This window comes from Lygodium microphyllum, chromosome 7, assembly GCF_053477565.2.
Source record: "Lygodium microphyllum isolate KBCC chromosome 7, Lygodium_microphyllum_v1.1.10, whole genome shotgun sequence".
Taxonomy (NCBI): Eukaryota; Viridiplantae; Streptophyta; class Polypodiopsida; order Schizaeales; family Lygodiaceae; genus Lygodium; species Lygodium microphyllum.
Window position 1 is genome coordinate 29,294,627 of NC_141141.1, and position 22,385 is coordinate 29,317,011.

The following is a 22,385-nucleotide window of genomic DNA, read 5'->3' on the forward strand; positions in this document are numbered from 1 at the left end:
AACTGTAGGCTGTTTCTTGCTGCTCCAAGTGACTGCAGCACTCCCAAAAGAGAATACATATCCACTGGTAGATCGTCTATCAGAAATACTACCAGCCCAATCAGCATCAGTGTATCCATGCAACTGTATCTGAACCCCAGTCTCATAAAATAGTCCATACTGCAATGTGGACTTCACATACCTGAGTATGCGTCTAGACGCATCCAAATGCGATTTCCTTGGAGCCTGCATAAACTGACTTACCAATCCAACAGCATAGCTCAAATCTGGCCTGGTAATAGTCATATAAATCAAGCTTCCTACTATGCGTCTGTACATAGTAGGGTCTTCCAGAAGCTCACCTGCATCTGCGCTCAGCTTCACATTCTGCTCCAAAGGAACTGAAATAGGCTTACAGCCTGTCATCCCATATTTGGACAGCATGTCCAATCCATACTGCCTCTGCAAGAGCTGTATCCCACTTGGTGATCTAATCACCTCAATGCCCAAGAAATAACGCAGCTCTCCCAAATCCTTCATCTCAAACTTTTGCTTCAATAGCATTTTCACATGAAGGATATCTTCATCACTGTCACCTGTCATAATCAAATCATCAACATAAATGACAAGCAACATAATACCTTTCTCTGTCTTTCTCACATAAAGTGAGAAATCTGCCTTGGAAATCTGAAAGCCAATAGTGACAAGATACTGTCCTATCTTGTCAGACCATGCTCTAGGTGCTTGCTTCAAGCCATACAGGGCTTTCTTCAACCTGCAAACAAACTCAGGATGAACAGCATGCACATAACCTGGTGGCTGCTCCATATAGACCTCTTCTTGCAAATCACCATGCAAGAAGGCATTCTTTACATCCATCTGATGTAAAGACCATCCCTTTGATGCAGCCATAGCAATGACTGCTCTTACGGTTGCCATCCTTGCAACCGGACTGAATGTTTCTTCATAGTCAATGCCATATGTTTGTGCATACCCCTTGACTACTAATCTTGCCTTGTATCTGTTCACAGAACCATCAGCATTGTGCTTCACCTTATAAACCCACTTACAGCCAATTGCATTCTTACCTTTAGGCAAAGGTACCAATTCCCATGTAGCATTTGCTTCCAAGGCATCCATTTCTTCATCCATGGCTTTCTCCCATTTTTCTTTTCCCATGGCTTCCTCAAAAGAAGTGGGTTCTGGTTCCTGTATCACTTTGACCATATATGCATAGTGAATGGCTGTAAATCCATCATATTTCAGCCTATCCACAGGATACCTAGCTCTCGTAGACCTGCGCAAAGTAGGTTCACTCCCAGGTGCTCTCAAAACATCCCTGGTCTTCCTTACTCCAGGTGTAACAATAGAAGGAATACCCAACTCATCATCAATGCTCTGCTCTGAGCCACTGGATTCCCCATCCACATAAGAGTGACCTGCATTCACATCAAACATGGGCTGATCAACCTTCTCTTTTCCTTTTTGTGATACCTGCATACCACTATCTGCATTGCTTTGAGAAGATTCTCCTGATCTCAATCTGCCTGTCCATGGCGAAGAATGTGAACCACTGCTAGAGGACGCTCCAGGTCCACTAATATTTTGTGACTGCTGCTGTGAATTCTGTGCAGCATTACCATTTTGTGCATCTACATCATCAATCACATTTACTGGTTTATACCAGCTACTCATCTCATCAAAAACAACATCTCTGCTCACTGTAAACTTACGAGTAGAAGGGTTATAGCATCTATACCCTTTTTGCTGCAGAGAGTAACCAATAAAGATGCACTTCTCAGCTTTTGGATCCAACTTGGATCTCAGCTCATCTGGCACATGTACATAGGCAATGCAACCAAAAATTTTCAGATGAGAAATATCTGGTTTCCTACCAGTATACCTCTCCTCTGGAGTCATTCCATGTATTGCTGCAGTGGGAGTCCTGTTCATTATATAGACTGCTGTAGCAACTGCTTCAGCCCAATAAAAATCTGGCAGGTCTTTTTCATTGAGCATGGCACGAGACACCTCTCCAATATGTCTGTTTTTTCTTTCTGCAATTCCATTTTGTTGTGGGGTATAACTACATGAATATTGCTGCTTTATGCCATGCTCCTGCAGGAACCTTGCAAACTCATTTGAGAGGTACTCTCCCCCTCCATCTGACCTTAGGCATTTTATCTGCAGGCCTGTTTCTTTTTCAACCATAGCTTTAAGAGTTTTGAAATGCCCAAAAACTTCACTTTTCTTTTTCATAAAATACACCCAAACTTTTCTACTATAGTCATCAATAAAAGTGACAAAATAATGACAGCCTCCAAGAGATGCAGCTTTAGTAGTCCACACATCAGAGTGGATTAATTCCAATGGCTTCTCACTCTCTTGAACATGTCTAGGAAATGGTTTCCTTGCCTGTTTTCCAAACTGACAGGCTTCACATACCTTATGCATTTCTGCAACCTTGAATTTGGGCAATCCTGCAACAATATTTTGGGCCTGCATTGATTTAAGTCGCTGTACATTAACATGACCAATGCGTTTATGCCAGATATCAATATCTGCAACTACACCGGTCCCATGTGCAAACATTGCTGCACTCAATTCAGACATGTCTGCATCCAACGTAAACATTCTGCCCTTCTTCTTTCCTTTTGCTATCAAGCGACCTTTATTTTTCATATCCTCAACAAAGCATCCATGAGGATTAAATCTGACCTGCAAGCCCTGTTCAACCATTTGACCAACAGAAACCAGATTCTTGGTGATATTCGGGACATGAAATACATCGGACAGGTATTTCTTTTTCCCATCCTGCATAGACAAGGGAATTTTTCCAATCTGCACAATAGGATGTGCAGTATCATCACCAGTCTCCACAAATCCTGGTTTTTCCATTTTCCTTGCATCCTCCATCCATTCTGCATGACCTGTCATGTGGTTTGATGCACCTGAGTCAACATACCATACATCATTGCTTTCTTCTGCACTTGTCACAGAATTGTTCATGTGCTGCACCATGAACAAATGCTCATTTCTGTCATCACCCTGTCTGCTAGAAGATGCATAATTCCCTTGTTGCAGTTTTCCATTCATGATGTCATTCTGCTTTTTATAGCAGTCTTTAGCCATATGACCCATTTTACCACAGTAGTAGCATTCAACATTACTGTTTGCATTTTGACCTCTTTGCCATCCACCACGACCTCTTTGGCTCCCCCTGCCTCTAGAGTTACCACGTCCTCCTCCATAGGACTGGTTTTCTTGAGTTTGCTGCATATTCTGATTTCTACCACGGCCTCCAAATCGGCCTCCTCTACCTCTGCCTCTACCTCTTTCAGCATTTGAGTAGAAGACAGCTTCTTTTGAAGTTCCTCCTGAAGAAGATGCACCACCATTTCTCTGTTCCTCAGAAATTAGAAGAGCAATCAACTCCTCAAAATCAGGAAATCTTTCACGAACTGAAATGGATGTTCGAAACTGTGCATAATCCTTTCCTAGACCATTCAAGGTCACAGAAACTAAATCATCATCTTCCACTGGTGACCCAATGGAAGCAAGTGCATCTGCAATCTTCTTCACCTTCATATGGTAGTCGTTGATGCTCATATTTTCTCTTTGCACATTGTGCAACTCTTGCTTGAGCTGCATTTTCCTGGCTTGCGTATTTGTGCTATACATCTTTGACAGAGTATCCCATGCCTCCTTTGGCGTACTTGCATCCTGAATATGCACAATCATAGAGTCTGAAATGCTGATAGACAGCCAGTACATAACTTTCCTGGCTCTCTCATGCCATGCTTTGAATGCCTGCATTTGCTGTTGATTGGGAACATCAGGAAGAACTGGTTCTTCTTCATTTCCTGCAACAAATTCCCAATATCCTTTTCCCATAAGGAAATTCGTCATTCTAAACTTCCATGCTTGGAAGTTGTTCTTGTCAAGCTTTTCAGTGACAATCTGTGAAAGAGAATCAGATGCCATTACAGAAGAGTGCAAAAAATTCTGTCACTGCAAAAAACTCTGCTTCACCCTCACAAGGGCAAATCTGCAAAACTGGCGAAAGTGGTATTTGACCACACAGTCACTTCCTAGTGACGATTTTGCATCAATAGGCAACAGGGATGATTCTGTAACTCCCAATGTCTCTGCGCACAAGCATACAATGCAATTTTCACAGTAGCTATTCACCGACTTGTAGAACAGTGGTCGCACAGCATAAAACAGGGCCTTTTCCTGAGTGCATGCAGAAAACTTCCGGCTCCAAAACAGGCCCCGAAATGGCCTCAAATCAAAAAAACAGGGTCGCCGAGAGCTAAAGCTCTCACCCGTAGCATATACTGCCCTCTTGCTTCACCGCGAAGGGCGTCTCAACCTGAGACAATGCACTCCTGCACTTTCCGACTGTGCTACCTGCAGAGATCTGCTCCCAAAACAGAAAATGAAAGCAACACTGCTCCTCTTACCAGAACACCGCGAGCTTGGCTTGCTTTCTTGAGCTCCTTACCACGAACAAGGCTCTGATACCATGTCAAGATTGTGGGAGAGAAGGAAGGAGTCTCGCTTGAAGCTTTCTTGCTTGCACAATGGGGGAAGACACACAAGGGTGGAGGCTGAAAACAGTTTTCCTCTTCTTAGTTGTGTAAGCCAAAAGAACTCTAGTACAAAGAAATAGAAGAACCCTATATATGGGTCTCAAACCAAACTCAACTAACTAAGGTGGCATACTAACTGAGCCACGAACTAGAGTAGATAAGGATAGCTATCATGTAGCTATTATTCATGGGCGGTGTACCAACCGCGTCTGCAACTGACAAGTCGGTGACATAAATATACAACGGTCACCCTGGCGTATCACGAGTGGAGCTCGATATCTCAACAATTAAGACAATCATGATTCTTGGGGGGATATAGCCATCACAAGGACAACATGCTTTGGATGTTGAAAAACCATGGTATGGTTGATTATAAGCCAATTTCTGTGCAGAGATGAGGATCATGTGATTGGGGATATTTATTGGTGAAAATTCAAAAACACATCATTGTAGATTGTATGCAATAATAAAAATCCAAAAGTCATTGCTTTAAGTCTCAAGATCTCAAAGTTAGTGCTTATGACACAATAAGGGCTATAGATGGTTACAAAAAAATAAGTGCTTTTGAACCTTAGCATGAATAAAGAGAACAATCGCCTTAGAAAATGGGTTCATAAGAATAAGTGCACAAGTACAATGACTATATGCATGCTATATACCCAATCAAGAGCTTGTAGTAATGAGAAGGGAAGTAATGACACAATTGAAGTGTTGAGATGGCAAGCTCAACAAGTGCGGACATTGATGATGGACCACCTGGCTAAATGAGTCCACACGTCTACACTTAGCACGTTGGTGGCCATTATGATACTCACATGGCCACTAACTTATCACTTATTATATTTAGTTTGTTACACCTACCTACAGATGGCAAAGATATAATGCCAATCGATTAGTGTAGTCGGTTATGCATTGTTTGACTTAGAAGGCCACTTTCCTTTATGTTCTATCTTATCTATACTTTGTGTACATTGTATAGTGTGTGGAAGGAGAAGAAGAAACCAGCAAGAAAACGTTTTGGCCTCCATTTCTCTTGTTATGTTCTTGAGTGAGCTTCCTCTTGTGTATACAGTGTGTGTTTGGCGCAGCAGCTCAAGCACATTCCCCCATCACGTGATTCTTGCCACTAAGAGAGGCTGATTTTGAAGACTGAAGTGAAGGAGAAGAAGCAAGGTTTGAGCAAGCAAGCAATGGGTAAAAAGCTCTCCCATTCTTCCACTCTCTCTCTCTCTTGGTGGATAGTGCCTGTGGAAGCACCGAAAGCAGGGTCGAGCAAAAATCTTAGATTGCTATGAGATTTGGTGTGCAAGCAAATCACTGTACATTCTGCAGATATGCCCTTTAGGGCTTTTTCTGTAGTTATTTTGGGCATCTGAGGCCGTTTCAGGCCCCATTTTAGAGTCGCAAGGTTGCGGATAGTAGTTTCAGGGTACACTGTGATTTCGGCTATATTGATTCAACCACACTGGAATGGATGATATAAAGTCCTCCGGCTTTTCATACTTTTGGAGAACTTTCGGCTATAAAGGAAACCAGTCCTGAACAACCGCCATCACCAAATGGAACATGCCCGGATGGCTTGCCATTTGCGGTTATGCAAATCAATTTGGCGTTCGATTGTGTATCCTTATCGCATCGGGTCTTCATGTTTGGGGTCCTAAAAACAACAACAATTTTGACTGGTTGCAAGTATTGCGTATCCTTTATTGATAATCATACTATTAGGATCTAAAATGGGCCCAACATTGACTCTATGGCACTAGCAGAGCCTCTATTACACACCCAAATCACCCCTCACGGCCTCTCGACCAGGAGCATCTCAAGGGTAGAACTTTGTGTTTGTATGGATTGTATTCCAACGGATAACCCTTCCCACAATCCTCAAAGGGAGTCCCTATACATATCGGTGTAATACACCTTGTAAGCATAAACAAAGAAAGCACCCCTTGGCTGATTACTATGGGCCCACAATGGCTCTCCTATGCCTCGGAGATTGGCTGCAAGATACGTCATGAACACATAAAGCATGTACGACACATAATCCTCTCTTTTAATTAGTCATTCTAGGAAACATAATGTATTCCTCTCACTGAACACTTCCCAAAGGAAATGAACCACTAGCCCTACAGCTTAGGATACCTCACCTCCTCAACGTAAGTCATTGTTCATGAAAACAATTGTTATGCATCTAGGATGATACCATGTGTTGCGTGCAATGAAATTGTGTATTCTTTATAATGCTCAAACAATCAACAACTAACATTGTGAAGGTGCAAAAACATGTATTTTCATGCCTTTACTCTAAATGAGATTGTTGTATTGCCTAGGGCCAAGCAGCATTGAGCATGCTTGTGCTATAGGACCCTCTTAACTTTAAAAAATAACATGTCCCATATGCCATGCATTAAAAAAACATCAAAATTCATCATATTATTGACACTTAACACCCCCTTCTCCCTACAGCTTAAGGTTATGCATTCGGTGGTAGGTTTAGAGAGCATGTTTAATGTATTTTTCCTTCATAAAAGTAGTAGATATCCACTTCAGCATAAAGATAGGGATTATCCTCATGCCTCAACCTTATCATACATTCACAAATACAAATATTTTTTTCCTATTTTTTGGATGTGAAAAATCTATTTTTTTCTTAATTTTTCTATTTTTCTCTATTTATTTATTGATAAATATCAACATTTTTTATTTACTTATTTGGATTTATTGATCTTACTAATAAATATTTTTCTATCACATTCCATCTCATACAAACACCATATGCACAATAAAACCCCAAAACCACACGATTTCTCTTAAAATTGCAATGTTGTGGGTTTTGCGTGTTTATAAAGAAATTATTAGATGACTATTTTTTTAATTTCCTTAATATTTTTTATAAATCATAACATTGATAACGAGATACAACCATTTACAACCAATTACCAATGAAATGTATCATAAAACGATTAAATTTAGGATTTACTCGTAGAACCGCACTTTATATTATATGTATCTCATGATTCTTAAGGCCCACTGATGCTTTCCAATAGCCCACAGACAATCCATTCAACCTCGATCTATGCTCCTTCATGCTCCAGCATCATCCCACGATCAAAATCTTGTATCTTAGCCCACCCCCTACTCTCTTGCCTCACCCTAATGGCAACAGTTGCATGAAGCCATTTTTATTTTAAAAAATAGAGCATTGAAGAACAGAGCACCTCCCCCCCCCCCAACCATGATGCAGTTTTTTGAGTTTTAAGCCATTTAATTAGTCATTAAGGCTTAAAAATCAAAAGAACTAGTTCGAACTTCAAGTTTTCATTGTATGTAAGTGGTTTTTTGTTGAATGGAGACCAAAACGAACTTCGATTCATGAATGGATTATACGGTTGGCTTCATAGTGTCAAAATCTATCAAGTTGGCCTTTGTCATGCCCTTTTTAGCTCCCAAATCACATAACTGCTTTAGAATGCCAAACCTTGCGAGGACTAAATGGGGGGGTCAAACAATGGACTCCAATTGACAAATCGAGACTTGCATTGCATTTAATGGCATCAAACTCTATCTAGGAAAACTCCAACTTATCAATCCACAACTATTTCATTTTCCATGAGAATTTGGTCTTTTACACCTCTTGGATCACTTTTTCGCATTGAATCAGGCTCCAAAAATCCATTCTCGTTGGCAACCATAGGATAGAGCGACTCAGCCCGTTGAACCCACGAGCTAATATGCACAAACAACAACCATAAGAACCATTAACCTGCCACAAAATAGAATACACAACAAAGCATAAGAACAACTCTCACCCTACCCCTAACAAGATCAAGGCATGAAAATCCTCAAGGAATAGGCCTAATATAGTAAAAGAGAAATCTAGAGTGAGTCACTAACCAACTTCTCCAACATAAACAGGCTAAAAAGAACCATCAAAGATGTCATCATGGGTGGTGGCTATACCTACCTAGCTTAGGACGATTGGACTAGGAACTCCTACTAGAGGTGAGGACTCCTATAGCCTAGTCAACATAGATTTTCTTTTGATAATATTTTTCCTTCAAGTTTCCATGCTTGGGGGTGTAAAAAGGAGGGAGTTGAGCGTAGTGACCCAAGGAGAATAGGGTATCGGCCCAAGGTCCTAACTCGATACCCAATAATCTACCAAGCTCTCTCGAGGTGACACTTAATTATTTTCTATTCTGCTCACTTTTATTTTCGCTCCAACCTTCCTTAGTAATTCTTTTTCAACTAGATGCCATACCTAGGAAGACAAGGCATGACTCGTCCCCAGGAACCTACCAAGCCTTCACAAGACAATAATCAAATGCTCTTGAGATTTTTCTTTTATTTTTTCTATTTTAGGGGTTAGAACCCCTTTTTACACACCTCTATATTTTACATATTTCAAATATATTCATGCTTATCTCTTCTTTTTATTTCAGCAAGCTTCTCTAACTATCTCATACTAGTAGGGACTCCTAGAATAACTGACTAGCAAGTTAGTAGAATAGGGGCACTAGGATTGCCTTCTAAAAATTTGTCTTTCAATGCCCAACAATGTCTTTACAAGAGGTAGACAACTACTCGAACCTCCCCTAGACATACCTAACCTAACCCTAAGACTTCATGCATTGATTGCCAGTCCCCAACAAAAGAACAAGTCTCCCCAAGTACATAAATACATATAGTATAAACAGAAAGTGCTCATAAAGGAAGAACATCACTTGAACTTGGCCACAAGAAGCTTTTACACAGCAAGAGGCTCCCTCCAAGTTTTGTTAAATCTGTCTAGCATAGCACTAAAAAAAAACCCATTAACTACACTTGGACTAAGCACACACATGGCCCTCTTGGCCTAATGAAATAATCCACAATACGACCATTCAATAGCATAATGTTGAAACAAATCCTTGGTCCTAACAAAACTTTTCTAAAGCACAAGACAGACCAAGGATAAGGACTCCTTAGCCTGTGCTAAATGCATCAAGTTATTGGCTAACCCCCTGCATACATAGCATCGAAAGCCAAAATAGGATGTGTCAGCAAGAATATTCCAAAGTAGTCTTGGGATAATGGTAGAAGGTAATTGTAAGAGCTCCCTCGGACCACAATTGAAAAAGATATCTTCAACAAAAGCATAATTAGCCAAGGAATCTGCAAAGTGATTCTAATGTCGAGGAACTAGTTGATAAGTCATCGTCTCAAAAATATGCAACATATCCAAGGCTGCATGATGATACATTCTTAGGATGGGATCTCGCACACTATAGGTCCCATTCAATTGGTTGATCCCTAATTGCGAGTCACCTTTTACCAATAACCCATGGCAGATGCTACCACATTGGGCTACATTTAGCCCCATAATCAGGGCCTTGTATTCTGCCATATGACTAGTAAAAGAGTGTCCTAAATATACTCCCATTTTCATAACAACCCTATGTCGAAGATCTTTTATGAACAAACCAACACTTGCATAATTAGGGGGCCCTCTAGAAGCTTTGTCAAAATACAAAGTATAGACTTAGTCTTTATTAATAGGCCATGCCATTCTAATCAGCTTACTCGTACTTATGATAGCCGAGAGAGAGGATGTGTAACATGCACAATCCCTCCTCCCTTGCTCAACTTGATATGAATACTCATAAGAATCCTTTGACAGTGGTGGCACTAGACCTTAATATCTTGTGTGAAAGATTCATCTTGCCACTCAATAACTTGATAACCTTTACTCCACTCGATATCTTGTGTGAAAGATTCATCTTGCCACTCAATAACCTGATAACGTTTACTCCACTCGATCACTTGACCTTGGTGGTAACACTGCTCTAAATATGGATGCTCAAGATAAGGAATGATTCTTCCCATTCCGTTGTCTTAATACCTACTATAAGTTAAAGTGAAATCATGAGAGACCTACACAGGCACCAAGTCCAACGTCAGCCCTTACACATAGTAAGGCTTTAGCTTATTAAAGTTAACTTTATTTTTAAACTCTACCCTTTGCAAGTTTGCTAAAAGGACTATAGAGCCATTCTTTCCTATACATACAATTTGATATGGCCCATCCCATTATTTGGGTTCTAGTTTACCAAAAAATAACACACGATGAACATCATAGTACAACACCAACTGACCCTTAACAAATTTATATTTCTTAGCCCAAAGGTTGTGAAGTGCTTTCATTCTCTTCTTTCCTACCTCTTGATGTAATAAATCCTACAATCGAATTTCATCAAGATGCGCAAGAGAAATAATTCTTTTTAGTAATGCTTCTACCTCACACAGTGAATGATTGAGAGCAAATCACACAGTGGGTAGCTCTATTTCCAATGGTAAGACACACTTTTCCTCGTATACCAGCTTGAATGGGGTGTGGCTTGTAGCTCTCTCAAATGTCGTATTGTAAGCCCAAACTGCCACATACAATTTCTTATCCCAATCTCGCTTATTTTCAAGCACTATCTTGGATAAGATCCCTACAAGTTGTTTATTTGTACTCTTAACTTAACCATTTTCTTGTAGATTATATGGGGTAGTTTTATTGTGTTTAATCTTTAGAGTTTTCATCAGTGCTACTATAACCTTATTCAAGAAGTGTGTCACTTGATTAGACACTATCTCCTTAGGTAGACCAAAACGGCAAACAATCTACTCCATAATAAAATTTGTTGTCTCCTTAGCATTATCCTTCATCATTGCTCGAGCTTCAAACCACTTTGTAAATTAGTCATTTGCTATAATAATATAACGCTTTCATGTAGTCAATGAAGGGTATATTGGTCCAACAAAATTGATACCCCATTTTTTGAAGGATATTCTAACTAAAATAGGGTTTAGCAGTTGCTTACAATTCTCCTTGGCATTGTGCCTTTGACAGACATCACAATTCTTAACATAACTGAAAGCATTCTAGAAAATCAATAGGCACCAACGTCTAGCACAAAGAGCTTTTTGGGAGGTAAGCTATCTAGCAAGATGTCCCCAAACATGTTGAATCATGGCATTCTTGAAGAATGAATGGTACCTCATCAGGTACTACACATCGGTGATAAATCTCATCCAAACCTTTTCGATACAAGACACTTGCTATAATCAAAATGCATAGTGCTTGCAATCTTTCTCTTCTCATACTTTGATAGAGCAGCTCCAAATCCCCTTGTAGATAGATAATGCATTATAGCTGCATACCAAGAAGGGATGGAAGCTGTATCAATTTTGAATAGACCTTCGATATCATTCCCTTCCGACATAATTTCCTTTGGCTCCTCAAGATCCACAAGACATTTCACAATACCCTACAGCTTCTGTGGCTTACTCCTAATCTCATAAGTAAACTCCTACAAAGTAATTAACTACTTTTCTAAGGGGTTAAGCAGCTATAACTTGTTCATAAACCATTTAAGTCCTTCTACCTTAGTAAAAGATACCCTCTTCTCATAGAGAATATAGTGCCTAAATTTCTTTGTCACAAAAGCCATTCTAAGGCATAATTTCTCCATATAAGTATAGTTGACTTCAAATATCCCCAATTTATGGGTGACTAGCAAAGGCTATTGGATGATATCTTTTTTTTTCCCAAATTTGAGTGTAATGTATCCGCTTGACCACTTATGGGACATGTGTTAGTAGCCCATTGGGAGGGGAGTCTAGGTCTTTCCGATCTGCCCCGAAGTAGAAGTATCCGGCCGTTCCCACTTAGGACTGACTTGAAGTCAAGGATTCTTTCCTATTAGCAAACTCTCTATGAAGTAGCTAGCGTCGAACTCCAGATGAACCACTTTGCGTAGGAACAACAGAGTCGAAGCGGATTTATGCTGCACTTGGCTCATGGAGAATGGGGAACGAGAGGGATGCACCGCTCAACCTCTCTACCTGTAGGGCATAGTCCCATTCTGGTCCCCTAAAACAGCATAAATCAGGATTCTAACTCTACTGACTCTAGGTCTTCATAGTTTTGTTATTACATCCTTTGAGAAAAGTTCCCAGCTAACCGGGACCACCTTTCCATAGGATGGACCCAAGTCACGTCCACCGCACTTTTCTCGATAGCTTTAGTTTTCTAATTAGGTCCTACAACATTTATGTGCGACATTTAAACTCAGCTTCATTAATTAAGCCTTTTAGGGCACAGAGTTTGTTTACGTAATTTACAACACATACACAAAAACAAAACAAGCATTCCTTTTTCCAAACAAGTTCCTTAACTTATCTTTAAGTTAATCTTTGTCTCCTGCCCATACAAGAGAATTATGTATCCCTTCTATCCAACAGAAGTACCCGATCCAAATCTCATGGCACCAAAATTTCCATCCTTTATCTACAATAGGATTTTCCAACGTCCTAGACATTGGGCTCACGGGGATCTCCAACTCCATTCTAGACAGGCAAGGGGTGTCCAGAGCTCCACCTGACCCACAAGCAATCTAGGAGTGAGATGCCATTTCCATGGTTGGCCTTTTCAACACTCGACCATCGGCCTGTGAATCGAGCAGTGTCCTCTCAGGATAATCCGCGATATGATCTTGGAGATGATCCACGCATGAAAAATATCATTCCTTAATTAATCCAATTAAAATTCAAGCACAATCAAAGCAATCAGGCCTAATATCATATTCTAGAAAAACATTCATTTATTCCCATGGCAACTTGTCATTATAGATCCCTGCCATGCATTTGCCATCAACACAAGCCTTGGAATTATTATCCAAATCACGATGCAACAATCCCTTGATTGAAAGAAAAACATTTAGGGTGTTATTCAATCAACCAACAAAACTAATTGTATTTTTCCCAAACATTACAATAATAGACGTGACCATAATTCCATTGCATATTCACTCTCCCCCTTGGGACCAAAGAGTAGAATTTACTTAATATTCCCTCCTTTAGCCTAAGGCATATGTGAAAGGTTCCAATACTATACATGACGTAAGTCCTATCATTCCAATGTAAATTAATCAATCTAGTAAGAGCATTGATGCCTCTTCTCTAAGTGACAATTATCTTTTAGAATTTCCCTACTATGCAACATTTTTTCTTGGCTTTATCTTCCTTTCTCCTAAGGCAAGGAGTCGCATGTCATTGATGTAAATTTTACATAATCTCTCCCATGTATGTATCGTGTATATGCATGTGCAAACTTTAAACAATATTATCCTCGGTAAAGATTAATCAAAGACTCATCGATGCTCAATACTTTAGTGTTCCATATGTTGCTTATGCTATGCATGGATTCATCACATAACAACTAGGTGCAATTTAATTCCCTTTGATACAAGCACTTCACAAACTTCATCTTTGAATATTTGAGATGCGATTTATCCTTTTCAGTGACCTATTCTAGCACCACAAGGTACGGAGCCTAATGTATCTCTTGTGAGCATTAAAACAAGCATCTATCAATTTGAAAATACATTGCTTATGACCGGTACCACAATTGGATTGACAGTGATGCCTTCGCCTGAAGCTCTATTAATGGTTGTAGGATTGTCATCTGCACACGACATTCTTTGCTTGGAGGCCATCGTCTGCAAGTAGACTCAAGAGATTAAGAAGGTGGAATAGATTCGAGATGGGAGAGCATAAGAGAAGATGGTTAAATCGAGGATCGAGATAGAGGAAAATTGTGCAGCCTCTCGGGGTAACTCTTTTCTCTCTCTCTCTCTCTCTCTCTCTCTCTCTCTCTCTCTCTCTCATAGGCCAGTTTTGGTCTTTAGAAGACGTTAATATAACTTTCTTTCTTTCTTTCTTTCTCTCTCTCTCAAGCTCTTTCTCACAATCTCTTGGAGGGGTATACTCTCTCTCTCCCTCTCTCTTGCAACCTTTCGGGGTCTCCTTATGCTCCCTTGTGCCTCCCCATGCCTCATATTTATAATGAATTAGAGAGGAGGGGATAAGTCTGAGAACAAGAGTGGAGGGGCTCTTAGAAGACTCAGTGATCTGATGCTCAGATCATAAATCTAATGGTTGCATTCACTCCAAAAGGGGAGGTAAAACTCCAAGACACTTGGTTAGAAAGCTCTTAGTTCACTCTTTCTTTTTTTTTGTGTTCGAAGTGCTATCTACTGCTTGTAGACTGCGATCGCGACGCGCGCGATTTTGCAAGTTACTTTTCTTTATTTCTCTTTTTAGAAAATCTCCAAATTTAACTAAAACATCACTTGTCTTTTCTTTTAAATGACTTTTAGTTCTATCTTTTTAGAATAATATCTTAAAATATAATAGTTCTTTTTTCTCCCCCAAGAATCTAATATTTTTGGACCATTCAAACTATACACATTAATACTAGTGATTAATATGGCTCATAAGTCCCATTCACATTGTACTTTTCGTGAAGGGTAGCTACGGTCCTTATAAATCCAAGAAAAATGTCAGATTTATGACTCTCGATTTTTTTAAAATAGTTTTAATTGAATGAAAATGATTAACTATTAATGCTAGTCAGTTTTTACCTTGGTTAGTCTTTAGTTAGTAATCTTACTAACTTATTAATTGACTAACTAACTTTCGAACTAACCAATTAACTTTTATTGTATGGAAATATTACATCCTCCCCCCCTTAGAGAAATTAACATGTCCTTATCTCGAGAGAAATTGGGGAAGACAAACACTAATGGGGCTTATGACCTGTGGGTTAAGGCCCACCATGCATCCGCTGCGCTACTCTTAATGTTTTAAGTAGTACACTCATATTATTCGAATTAACCATAGGTACAAGAGTAGGATTTATTCTCAATTGTGTTACATGTCAATTAAGCTTCTAGGAATTTTAGTCCTCCTAATAAGGTTTAGTAGACTCTAGATCTTCTTCATCATCTGACTTGTCTATATATCCATAGACTGCACCTGTGTAGCTTCGTTTTCTTGGAGGCTTAATGTCTTCTAGAATTAGATCAGGGCAGTCTGCTTGGATGTGTCCTAGCTCATAACAATGGAAGCATTGACAGTAGGGACATCTCCTACGGATGTGCCCTATCTCTCCGCACGTATGACATCTCTTATCCTGATCTCCATAGTCATCTTTGCTACAATTGCACAATTTAAGTTCTTGGATGAGTGGATTTTCTCAGAGTAATGTGTCTTGCAAGTCCGTTGGACGCATTGCTTCAAGACAGTGGTTTAAAGGAGTGTTCAGGCCATGGCAAAACTTGGATACTTGCTGTGCAATAGCCATAGGTGGCGCATATTTTAGTAGGATTACAAACTTTGAGTAGTAAGCTTTCAGGGTGAATTCTAGCTGCTTGAGCTTGAAGAATTCATTCATCTTCAAGGTCTGGTAGGTTGGCGAAAGGTATCCTCTGCGTACAACATCTTTCAACTAAGTCCACATAACAGTGGCTTCAGAAATACCTTGATCTTTGCACCATTGCTTCCACCATAACCGAGCTTGGCCAACTAACTTTAGTTTTCCAATCATTGCTTGATTCATGGAGGTAGTTCCTGAAGCAGAGAAATAGTCATCCATCGTCTCAATCCATATCTCTACTTCTGCTGCTGCGACATCTAACCCTTCTCCATCAAACTTAGGTGCCTTAATTTGCTTGAGAAGAAATTTCTTCTCTTGCATATCAGCATTCATGGGTGCAGAAGGTGCCTGACAATCAAGCCATACCACTCAGGTTATTTTTGTTTAGGATATGTCTATGAACCGAACATTAATCAATCATGTATTATCTGTCAGGATTGTGGGAGAGAAGGAAGGAGTCTCACTTGAAGCTTTCTTGCTTGCACAATGGGGGAATACACACAGAGGTGGAGGCTGAAAACAGTTTTCCTCTTCTTAGTTGTGTAAGCCAAAAGAACTCTAGTACAAAGAAATAGAAGAACCCTATATATGGGTCTCAAACCAAACTCAACTAACTAAGGTGGCATACTAACTGAGCCACGAACTAGAGTAGATAAGGATAGCTATCATGTAGCTATTATTCATGGGCGGTGTACCAACCCCATCTACAACTGACAAGTCGGTGACATAAATGCACAACGGTCACCCTGGCATATCACGAGTGGAGCTCGATATCACAACACTCCCCCTCGAAGGTCAATCCCAATTCCTGCACACGAAGCAAGTCTCTGAACTTGCGCAGCTTCTCTGCGCCCAATGCCTTCGTGAATATGTCAGCTACCTAATCCTCTGTGCTGACATAAACTAGATCAATAAGACCTAGTAAAACCCTCTCTCGCACATAGTGATAATGTACCTAATGTGCTTTGTTCTAGCATGATAGACTGGGTTATTGGCCAAGTGTATACTACTCATGTTGTCACAATAAATGACAACTGGTCCATCTGTGGACTGATGCATATCATAAAGTAGCTTATGCAACCAAGCTACCTCGCATGCAGCCATTGCTGCACCCCTGTACTCAGCCTCTGTGCTCGACAAGGCAACTGTAGGCTGTTTCTTGCTGCTCCAAGTGACTACAGCACTCCCAAAAGAGAACACATAACCACTGGTAGATCGTCTATCAGAAATACTACCAGCCCAATCAGCATCAGTGTATCCATGCAACTGTATCTGAACCCCAGTCTCATAAAATAGTCCATACTGCAATGTGGACTTCACATACCTGAGTATGCGTCTAGCCGCATCCAAATGTGGTTTCCTTGGAGCCTGCATAAACTGACTTACCAATCAAACAGCATAGCTCAAATCTCGCCTGGTAATAGTCATATAAATCAAACTTCCTACTATGCGTCTGTACATAGTAGGGTCTTCTAGAAGCTCACCTACATCTGTGCTCAGCTTCACATTCTGATCCAAAGGAACTGAAATAGGCTTACAGCCTATCATCCCATATTTGGACAGCATGTCCAATCCATACTGCCTCTGCAAGAGCTGTATCCCACTTGGTGATCTAATCACCTCAATGCCCAAGAAATAACGCAGCTCTCCCAAATCCTTCATCTCAAACTTCTGCTTCAATAGCATTTTCACATGAAGGATATCTTCATCACTGTCACCTGTCATAATCAAATCATCAACATAAATGACAAGTAGCATAATACCTTTCTCTGTTTTTCTCACATAAAGTGAGAAATCTGCCTTGGAAATCTGAAAGCCAATAGTGACAAGATACTGTCCTATCTTGTCAGACCATGCTCTAGGTGCTTGCTTCAAGCCATACAAGGCTTTCTTCAACCTGCAAACAAACTCAGGATGAACAGCATGCACATAACCTGGTGGCTGCTCCATATAGACCTCTTCTTGCAAATCACCATGCAAGAAGGCATTCTTTACATCCATCTGATGTAAAGACCATCCCTTTGATGCAGCCATAGCAATGACTGCTCTTACGGTTGCCATCCTTGCAACCGGACTGAATGTTTCTTCATAGTCAATGCCATATGTTTGTGCATATCCCTTGACTATTAATCTTGCCTTGTATCTGTTCACAAAACCATCTGCATTGTGCTTCACCTTATAAACCCACTTACAGCCAATTGCATTCTTACCTTTAGGCAAAGGTACCAATTCCCATGTAGCATTTGCTTCCAAGGCATCCATTTCTTCATCCATGGCTTTCTCCCATTTTTCTTTTCCCATGGCTTGCTCAAAAGAAGTGGGTTCTGGTTCCTGTATCACTTTAACCATATATGCATAGTGAATGGCTGTAAATCCATCATATTTCAGCCTATCCACAGGATACCTAGCTCTCGTAGACTTGCGCAAAGTGGGTTCACTCCCAGGTGCTCTCAAAACATCCCTGGTCTTCCTTACTCCAGGTGTAACAATAGAAGGAATACGCAACTCATCATCAATGCTCTGTTCTGAGCCACTGGATTCACCATCCACATAAGAGTGACCTGCATTCACATCAAACATGGGCTGATCAACCTTCTCTTTTCCTTTTCGTGATACCTGCATACCACTATCTGCATTACTTTGAGAAGATTCCCCTGATCTCAATCTGCCTATCCATGGCGAAGAATGTGAACCACTGCTAGAGGACGCTCCAGGTCCACTAATATTTTGTGACTGCTGTTGTGAATTCTGTGCAGCATTACCATTTTGTGCATCTACATCATCAATCACATTTACTGGTTTATACTAGCTACTCATCTCATCAAAAACAACATCTCTGCTCACTGTAAACTTACGAGTAGAAGGGTTATAGCATCTATACCCTTTTTGCTGCAGAGAGTAACCAATAAAGATGCACTTCTCAGCTTTTGGATCCAACTTGGATCTCAACTCATCTGGCACATGTACATAGGCAATGCAACCAAAAATTTTCAAATGAGAAATATCTGGTTTCCTACCAGTATACCTCTCATCTAGAGTCATCCCATGTATTGCTGAAGTGGGTGTCCTGTTCATTATGTAGACTGCTGTAGCAACTACTTCAGCCCAATAAAAATCTGGCAAGTCTTTTTCATTGAGCATGGCACGAGATACCTCTCCAATATGCCTATTTTTCCTTTCTGCAATTCCATTTTGTTGTGGGGTATGACTGCATGAATATTGCTGCTTTATGCCATGCTCCTGCAGGAACCTTGCAAACTCATTTGAGAGGTACTCTCCCCCTCCATCTAACCTTAGGCATTTTATTTGCAAGCCTGTTTCTTTTTCAACCATAGCTTTAAGGGTTTTGAAATGCCCAAAAACTTCACTTTTCTTTTTCATAAAATTCACCCAAACTTTTCTGCTATAGTCATGAATAAAAGTGACAAAATAATGACAGCCTCCAAGAGATGCAGCTTTAGTAGTCCACACATCAGAGTGGATTAATTCCAATGGCTTCTCACTCTCTTGAACATGTCTAGGAAATGGTTTCCTTGCCTGTTTTCCAAACTGACAGGCTTCACATACCTTATGCATTTCTGCAACCTTGAATCTAGGCAATCCTGCAACAATATTTTGGGCCTCCATTGATTTAAGTCACTGTACATTAACATGACCAATGCGTTTATGCCAGATATCAATATCTGCAACTACACCGGTCCCATGTGCAAACATTGCTGCACTCAATTCAGACATATCTGCATCCAATATAAACATTCTGCCCTTCTTCTTTCCTTTTGCTATCAAGCGACCTTTATTTTTCATATCCTCAACAAAGCATCCATGAGGATTAAATCTAACCTGCAAGCCCTGCTCAACCATTTGACCAACATAAACCAGATTCTTGGTGATATTCGGGACATGAAATACATCGGAGAGGTATTTCTTTTTTCCATCCTGCATAGACAAATGAATTTTTCCAATCTGCACAATAGGATGTGCAGTATCATCACCAGTCTCCACAAATCCTGGTTTTTCCATTTTTCTTGCATCCTCCATCCATTCTGCATGACCTGTCATGTGGTTTGATGCACCTGAGTCAACATACCATACATCATTGCTTTCTTTTACACTTGTCACAGAATTATTCATGTGCTGCACCATAAACAAGTGCTCATTTCTGTCATCACCCTGTCTACTAGAAGATGCATAATTCCCTTGTTGCAGCTTTCCATTCATGATGTCATTCTGCTTTTTATAGCAGTCTTTAGCCATATGACCCATTTTACCACAGTAGTAGCATTCAACATTATTGTTTGCATTTTGGCCTCTTTGCCATCCACCACGACCTCTTTGGCTCCCCCTGCCTCTAGAGTTACCACGTCCTCCTCCATAGGATTGGTTTTCTTGAGTTTGCTGCATATTCTGATTTCTACCACGGCCTCCATATTGGCCTCCTCTACCTCTGCCTCTACCTCTTCCAGCATTTGAGTAGAAGACAGCTTCTTTTGAAGTTCCTCCTGAAGAAGATGCACCACCATTTCTCTGTTCCTCAGAAATTAGAAGAGCAATCAACTCCTCAAAATCAGGAAATCTTTCACGAACTGAAATGGATGTCCGAAACTGTGCATAATCCTTTCCTAGACCATTCAAGGTCACAGAAACTAAATCATCATCTTCCACTGGTGACCCAATGGAAGCAAGTGCATCTGCAATCTTATTCACCTTCATGTGGTAGTCGTTGATGCTCATATTTTCTCTTTGCACATTGTGCAACTCTTGCTTGAGCTACATTTTCCTGGCTTGCGTATTTGTGCTATACATTTTTGACAAAGTATCCCATGCCTCCTTTGGCGTACTTGCATCCTGAATATGCACAATCATAGAGTCTGAAATGCTGATAGACAGCCAATACATAACTTTCCTGGCTCTCTCATGCCATGCTTTAAATGCCTGCATTTGCTGTTGATTGGGAACATCAGGAAGAACTGGTTCTTCTTCATTTCCTGCAACAAATTCCCAATATCCTTTTCCCATAAGGAAATTCATCATTCTAAACTTCCATGCTTGGAAGTTGTTCTTGTCAAGCTTTTCAGTGACAATCTGTGAAAGAGAATCAGATGCCATTACAGAAGACTGCAAAAAATTCTGTCACTATAAAAAAACACAGCTTCACCCTCACAAGGGAAAATCTGCAAAACTGGCGAAAGTGGTATTTGACCACACAGTCACTTCCTAGTGACGATTTTGCATTAACACGCAACAGGGATGATTCTGTAACTCCCAATATCTCTGCGCACAAGCATACGATGCAATTTCTACAATAACTTTTCACTGAGCTGTAGAACAGTGGCTGCACAGCACAAAACTGGGCCTTTTCCTGAGTGCGTGCAGAAAACTTCCGCCTCCAAAACAGGCTCCGAAATGGCCTGAAATCAAAAAAACAAGGTCGCCGAGGGCTAAAGCCCTCGCCCGCAGTATATACTGCCCTCTTGCTTCACCGCGAAGGGTATCTCAACCTGAGACAATGCACTCTTGCAATTTCCGGCTGTGCTACCTGTAGAGATCTGCTCCCAAAACAGAGAATGAAAGCAATACTACTCCTCTTACTAGAACACCGTGAGCTTGGCTTGCTTTCTTGAGCTCCTTACCACGAACAAGGTTCTGATACCATGTCAGGATTGTGGGAGAGAAGGAAGGAGTCTCACTTGAAGCTTTCTTGCTTGCACAATGGGGGAATACACATAGAGGTGGAGGCTGAAAACAGTTTTCCTCTTCTTAGTTGTGTAAGCCAAAAGAACTCTAGTACAAAGAAATAGAAGAACCCTATATATGGGTCTCAAACCAAACTCAACTAACTAAGGTGGCATAATAACTGAGCCACGAACTAGAGTAGATAAGGATAGCTATCATGTAGCTATTATTCATGGGTGGTGTACCAACCGCGTCTACAACTGACATGTCGGTGACATAAATGCACAACGGTCACCCTGGCATATCACGAGTGGAGCTCGATATCTCAACATTATCATGAAGTTTCGCTCTGATACCAACTGTAACGTGTCTGCTTGACCACTTGTGGGACACGTCTTAGTAGCCCATTAGGAGGGGAGTCTAGAAAGTGCCACCTGGCACTCGCAAGGAATGTCACATGGTTTGTGATCTAGGTCTTCCCGAGTCTACCCCAAAGCGGAAGTATCTGGCCGTTCGCACTTAGGACCAACCTGAAGTCAAGGATTCTTTCCTATCAGCTAAGTCTCTAGGAAGTAGCTAGCATCGAACTCCAGATGAACCACTTTGCGTAGGAATAACAGAGTCAAAGCAGATTTATGCTACACTTGGTTCATGGAGAATGGGAAATGAGAGGGATGCACCGCTCAACCTCTCTGCCCGTAGGGCATAGTCCCATTCCGGTCTTCTAAAACAACATAAATCGAGATTCTAACTTTGTTGACTCTAGGTCTTCACAGTTTCATTATTACGTCTTTTGAGAAAAGTTTCCAGCTAACCGGGACCACCCTTTCATAGGACGGACCCAAGTCATGTCCATCGCACTTTCCTCGATAGCTTTAGTTGTCTAATTAGGTCCT